Genomic DNA, 7,696 nt, shown 5'->3' on the forward strand with positions numbered 1-7,696 from the left:
ATTTGGAACACATAGTCGCCCTTGGTACCTTAGTGTACCATCATCCATGCCAAGAGAAAAGGCCATGGTCTTATGCTTATGAATCCCCTCCTTCAATTGTACCAACAATGGATCGTTGTATTGCTTCTCCTTGACTTCCACCACAAGCGATGATTCAGCCCTATTTTGCACAATCACCCCTCCTTCACTAGAGTCTGCACGACGAACTCCCAAACTAGCCACCCGATGAACCTCCTTGGCCAACGGCCTTTGATATGCCTCCAAGTGAGCCAAACTACCCATAGATTTCTGGCTAAGAGCATCCGCCACAACATTAGCCTTCCCCGGATGATACAGAATATCGATGTCATAATCCTTGAGTAACTCAAGCCATCTTCTCTGCCTCAGATTCAATTCCTTCTATTTGAAAATGTATTGAAGGCTCTTATGGTCCCTGAATATATCCACATGGACCCCATACAGATAATGACACCAAATTTTCAATGCAAATACCACCACCGCAAGCTCTAAGTCATGTGTTGGATAGTTCTTTTCATGATTCTTGAGTTGCCTAGAAGCATAAGCTATCACCTTGCCATGTTGCATTAATACACACCCAAGTCCAATTCTTGAAGCATCACAATATACCACAAACCCATACGTACCCTCTAGTAGGGTCAACACCGGTGTCGTAGTTAATTTTGATTTCAATTCTTGGAAGCTCCTTTCACAAGCATCTGATCATTGGAACTTAACCGCCTTCTGCATCAATTTAGTCAACAGAGAGGCAAGAGTAGAGAACCCCTCCACAAACTTCCTGTAATATCCAGCTAAGCCTAAGAAACTGCGAATCTCTATTGGGGTAGTAGGCCTAGGCCAATTCTTCAAAGTTGCAATCTTCTGAGGATCAACCTCAATTCCTTCTCTGAAGATGACATGACCCAAGAACGTGACAGATTCAAGCCACAATTCACATTTTGAAAACTTCGCATACAACTTGTATTGATATAGAGTCTGTAGAACTGCCCTGAGGTGATCGGCATGGTCCTCTCGAATTTGTGAATATACCAGAATATCGTCAATGAACACTATCACAAATGAGTCAAGAAAAGGCTTGAAGACTCTATTCATAAGGTCCATGAAAGCTGCCGGGGCATTTGTTAGCCCAAAAGACATTACTAGAAATTCAAAGTGTCCATACCAGGTCCTGAAAGCTATTCTCGAAATATCCTGCTCCCTAATCTTCAATTGGTGATACCTGGATCTTAAATCAATCTTGGAGAAATACTTAGCACCCTGCAATTGGTCAAACAAATCATTTATCCTTGGCAGTGGGTACTTATTCTTGATCGTGACCTTGTTGAGCTGCCGATAATCAATACACATCCTTAATGACCCATCTTTCTTTCTTACAAAGAGGACCGGTGCGCCCCAAGGCAACACATAAGCCTACTTCAGCACGACGAAACCCCGGGTTTTAGGTAAACTTTTACGGGGCCTTACAGTGCGTGTTGTATTTCACCTTAGTAATATATAGAGATTGTGGAAGGACTCAGGTTTGATATTTTTCTATGGAGGTAGTGTGCAAGGGAAAGATTCGCTCAGTTATTTTGTTTTGGTGTATACATGTGTTAACGGAGCACTAATCGTTCGGCATGATTGGTTACGTATTCAGAACTAGGACAGAGTGTGTGACTCTTGAGAAGGCTCTAATGGATTCAAGATTCAATATGTGGTATCTAAGGATTTTTGGATTTGTGTATTGAGATTCGAGATTTTTGTTAGATTGTGGAAAAGACTTCGGGCATTTCTGAATCATTATCGGTTCTGCATGCAATATTTGAAAGATGGAAGGAACAACTTCATATTCATAGAAGGCTTCTTCAGAACAAGTACTTAGGTTGGAGGTATTACCAGATGTATAAAAGGGAATAAGTGGCTCACGAGTCTTAGGACAGCGAGATTTCATATTATGATCACTTGGGATGAGTTTCGATTGAGGTCCATAGTGTACTGGGAAGGAGTAGTGTTGCCGTGAAGGCGGGTCATGAGTAATCGGAATAAGTTGGGCACATTTAGCAGTGGCTTGGGTCAGCATGGTAATAGAGATGATCGGTTCCTTTCATATTATAGGGCTTTCCAGGTGTTTTGTGGTAATACAATCGGGTTTGGTAGTCTGTGTGGTTTGGATGATTTAGAGGGATGCAATTCAACTAGCGTGGTTATGTACATGTGGTTTCAAAGAGTTTGCAATGGTTTTGGACCACCACTTGCAGTTGGTGTCTTCTACAAGCATGGGAATTCAGTTTCGTGGTGAATTTCTCCTGAATCGAGCTTAATGTAAGGTTTTTTGTTGATGGAGTCCTATCCGTGATTCAGAGTTTATGATGGAATTCTCGTATTTTTTCATATTAGTATGATTGATGAGGTGAGCTGTGTGTAATTGGGATTTGCATGAGCAAGGTTGTGGTTCAGTTTTGAAATGAGTATTATGAGTTCTAGACAGCATGAAAAATATCTGATGCTAAGAGAATGCTAGCATTGTATTCGGTATCGCTTGGGAAGGATGTGTTTTGTGGAAGGTGCATTGTGTATTGATTGTGGATGCTTGACTAGTACTACAAAGATTGCATGGTTGGTAGTCGGTGATGTTCAGGTTTTGCTTCTTGGTGCAGGAGGTTATGGGAGTATCTCCCATGGGATGATTGTGTCTACGTGATGTGTCAGTCACTTGAGTGGAAGAGTTATAGGTCAGGGGTGGAGATTTTGGTACTCCCGCAGTTTGGGGATCTTATCTTAGAGAGGTGGATTACCCCTCTAGTTGCGGACTATGGAAGTATGTTCAGTTTTGATAGTTGATTGTATGTGTCGTGGATGGGGTCAATGTGGATTTTTGGTAGGATATTGACCTATTTTGGAATTTTTCGAATCGGTTGGGAGTCTCATTAGTAGGCCTAATGAGAATGTGTATTCTACACTGGATTAGATTCGTGCATTCAGTGCAGCATTTTCTATGGATGTGTCATCGGGCAGAATGGATGTTATTCATGCCTTGATCTGTTTTATGTAGTAGTTCCTTATGCTATGATGGGTTATGAGATGACTTGATTATTCACTCATATGTTGTGGTTCTGTCTAGGCCTTGTGGCAATGTTTGAGTGAGATGGCTCTTGAGATGTTGATCTACTTATTGCACCTTAGCCGTGCTTGGCCTTTTTTATTGCGCATTATGCTATCCATCTTCTTATGGTTATGTTTATGCACTTTACGTATTTGCTGTTGTTGCACATGCATTTAGTGAGTATGAGTATTATGGCTCGGTGGCTTATTCCCATGTGGGTTGGCATATATGGACCGAGTTTCACATTGCAACGGTATTATGTGTGGATCCGGTTGCACGCCACGACAGGGTTATGTTGCATATGATTCCTTGTGCTCGTTTTGTGTGTTCTATTTCTCCCATGCGGGATGGGCTCATAGCATTATGCTCTTATCGTTATATCTATTAAACTTGTGGGATAGTTCCCTTTTTGGTTCTCTTTCCCATTATTGATCTTATTCGAGTAGTTGCATGTTGGTGCACGGATCGCGTTATCTGAGGTTCTTCATGGTTTTTGATATGTCCTATTGGTCGAGCAGTTTATACTGGGTAAGACGAGGTTATTGGACGTGGAATCAGTGCAATCGGATTTGTATAATGTATGTTTGGAGGAAGAATGTCACTAATCAGCTCAGAATTTAGTAGTGGTTCTTGTCGAGCGAGAGAACTCCATGACTTATTGATTTGACGGGTGGTTATGAATTCTTACATGGTTCTTTCATCATTTGCAATATTTCAAAGGTTGGAATAAGGTTCATGTGTCATGAGGTATATTACCAGTACCGGGTTTGGTTATTAGCAGTTATTATGGCCGAAAGATATTACTGTGGGTATATGAGTTATGCGGTACATCATGTGGTTATGCCTTGAAAATACATTTATGATTTGTTACAGCTTGTTGAGATTGATACAGTGTGTATGCGTGTGTCTATATATATATAAGAATTGGATCTTAGAGGGAGCTCCGGAAGATAGAATTTGGTTCTAAGGATTGAAATCTAAGGTTGAAGGAAGAAATTTCAGTCCTGATTGTGTAATGGCCTTATCTGGTATGAGGTGATGTAAGATCACCCATAGGCATCTTTATGATGAGTTATACAGTGATTTTGGCAACTTGGGCATGATTCTTGGCACGTTCAAGGACGAACATATATTTAAGTGGGGGAGAATGTAACGAATCGATCGGTGTTTAGAGTTTCAGCACTTTGTTTGGGGGTTTGATACCTTGAATAGATTCACATTATACATTATGACTTGTGTGTATAGTTGGTTTTGATTTTCTAGAGGTTCGGAGTTGATTTGGAAGAATAATTCTCAATTCGGAAGCTTTACGTTGGAAGAGTTTACCAAGGTTTGACTTTTGAGTAAACAATATTGGAATCAGGATTTGATGGTTTCAATAGGTTCGTATTGTGATTTTGGACTTGGGCGTATGTTCGGATTTGAATTTGGATATTCCTAGAAGGTATTGGCCTTATTTATAAAAGTTGGAAATTTGAAGAATTAAAGAGTTCATAGGTTTAACCAGCTGTTGACTTTGGTGTTATCGGACTCCTATTTGGGGTTTTTAGATCTTGTATAGGTTCATTTAGTTGATTGGAACTTGTGTGTAAACTTTGGTTGTGATCTGGAATATTTAAGATTGATTCGGACACTTGAGTTGCATACTAGCTAAGTTTAAGAATTTGAGTTGACCGCGGTCAAATAGTGGACTTAACGAGAACGGATTCATGATTTGAAAGTTTCAACAGGTTTGTATGATAATTTTGGACTTATCCGCAAGTTTTGGTTAGATTCTGATAAGTTTCGGATGGGTTTGGGTTGTGTTGCACTCGTATTGGATGTTTCGATGTCATTTCTTCAAACATAAATGGTACCACATTAAACAAATGAGCTCTAAATTATGTTTTGATTGAACTATTAGATTTGTATCGTGATTTCGGAACCATATCAATAAGAATCATCGACTTTTTGTGTCGTATGAGAGAGTCATGCCGATTTTAGTGTTGTGGAAGATTGCTAGTGCTGGTGCACCGCTCAAGCGGTAACACAAAAGCGGATTCTGGGCCGCAGAAATGACTCCTAGGCCCTTAGGACCCCGCAGAAGCGGATTTTGGGTTGCAGAAGCGAAAATCACTGCTACAAAAATTCCAAACTTCGTCTATTTGGTATTTTCAAAATATTTGGAGTTTTAGAGCTCGTATATGGGCGATTTTTGCGACATTTTTCTCGTCTTGAAGAATGGGTAAGTAATTTCTACTTGGATTTTCTTTTATATATATTGTTTCCCCATGGATTTATACACTAAGAATATGAAATTTTGAAGAAAATTTTGGGGGTTTTGCCTACACTTTAAGAGAGCATATTTTGAAGATTTGAGCACCAATTTGGACTCGATTTTGGAAACTAATTATATATTTGGAATCGGCAGGTTATGGGTCAACGGCTTTTAGTATTGGTTCCATGTTTTGGGCATGCGTGCGGGGGTTGACTTTTATTGACTTCTGATGTCGTAGAGAGAGTCATGCTGATTTTAGTATTGGGGAAGATTGTTAGTGTTGGTGTACCGCTGAAGCGGTACCACAAAAGCGGATTTTGAACCGCAGAAGCGACTCCTAGGCCCTTAGGACCCCAAAGAAGCAGATTTTGGGCTGCAGAAGCGAAAATCACGGCTACAAAAATTTCAAACTTCGTCCATTTGGTATTTTCAAAATATTTGGAATTCTAGAGCTCGGATATGGGCGATTTTTACAATATTTTTCTCGTCTTAAAGAGTGGGTAAGTAATTTCTACTTGGATTTTCTTTTATATATATTGTTTCCCCATGGATTTATACACTAAGAATATGAAAATTTGAAAAAAAATTTGGGGGTTTTGCCTACACTTTAAGATAGCGTATTTTGGGGATTTGAGTACCGATTTGACTCGATTTTGGGAACTAATTATATATTTGGAATCGGCAGGTTATGGGTCAGCGGCTTTTAGTATTGGTTCCATATTTTGGGCATGCGTGCGGGGGTTGACTTTTGACAATTTCTTCAAAGATCGAAGCTTTATGGATTGGGATCACTTCCTATGTCATTATTGACTTCTTTGGATGATGTTTGGCTTGGATTTGTGCAATTGATGGGCTAGATCGAGGTTTTGATGCGATTGGAAGTTGAAGACTAGCCCGGATGAGGTAAGTATCTTGCCTAAGCTTAGTTTGAGGTTAATTTCCCCGTTGTCTATGATATTTGTTATATGTTGGGGGTGACGTATATGCGAAGTGACTAGCGTATATGCGTGTATCATATTTATTCATGATCCGGTAGATCTTAGGTTATTATATGTCTTGTTTTGCTATCATGCTTCTTTGATATCATGTTTCTCCATTTGCATGACTACGTGGGTTATTATTCATGCTACGTATCATGTCTAGGCTATTTGCTTATGTGTTTGAGACATGATAGAGCTATCTTTGCTATTTTGAGCTATTTGCCTTAGTCATAGTCATACTATTCACTCATGATATTATATCCGCATCTTATATCTCTATCTCTGTGCATTTTTTATATGTTGTCTCACATGTTGTTAGTATACCTAATGCATGACACGAGTTTAAGCTGAATTGTAGTACATCGGTTTATTTCGTGTGGTATACCGAATTATGTTTCTTTGTGATGTTGGCACATGGAGATTTGAGCAGGTTGATGACTGATCTCGGGCCATAGAGCTGATTTGATACTGATTTTTGAGGTGATGCGTGTTGCACACTATTTTGCACATGTCAAAATAATATTCAACTAGTGGTTCTTCTGATGTTGATAAAAGAGAGTTGCCACCTAATATTTGAGGTATATTAAGTTACTTATGTGTTCAATAGATTATTATCCTAATGGTCTATTAACCGGTGAGATTTGGGTAAGGGTTCTAGTTATTCTAAGGAGAAAGTATTAGGCATTCCTTAAAATCTACCTGAGGTAGCTCCTTTAAACTTAGGCTAGGTTGAGGGAAGTAAAGGTCTATATTCTACTTAATTAAATGCTTAAAGTCTATGGCATATTCTAAGTCTTGTTTAAAGTCTACTATTTTGAAAGAAAGTTGTATATGTATTTTGAAAAAAAGAATTATATAGGTTTTATAAGGTAATAACTTATGAAAGATCTTTTGAAATGTTCACATGAAAGTTGAGAAAAACTTATGAAGTACTTCTATGTTTTTAAAAGAAGTTTTAAATATTTTATCTCTTAAAAGGGTGGTTGTTCATGTAACTTTGTGAGATAAAAGATCACTAGAAAATATGTCATGGGTATACCTTTTGTCAAATTAGTTTCAATCGAAGTTATGCTTTTGAATCTCATAGAAGTTTATTAGTTCACAATTACCATCCGTGTTGGTTTTGTTTCTTGAAAATCAGCCTAGTAAACATCCTTTCGATTCTCATTTTTCCAAAGAGAGGTCGTTTCGTTTTTCAAATATGTTCAAACTCAAGAGTTTTAAAAGAAAAACTGGTTAGCAATAATAAAACGAAGTCTTTTATTTTATTAAGAAAGTAAGTGATCAAAGCATCAAAGTGTTATAGTGGATATGGTTTTAAACTTGGATTCTCTTTTATTTACCTATGGGCCTTGATTT

This window comes from Nicotiana tomentosiformis, chromosome 3 (genome assembly GCF_000390325.3).
Source record: "Nicotiana tomentosiformis chromosome 3, ASM39032v3, whole genome shotgun sequence".
Lineage (NCBI taxonomy): Eukaryota > Viridiplantae > Streptophyta > Magnoliopsida > Solanales > Solanaceae > Nicotiana > Nicotiana tomentosiformis.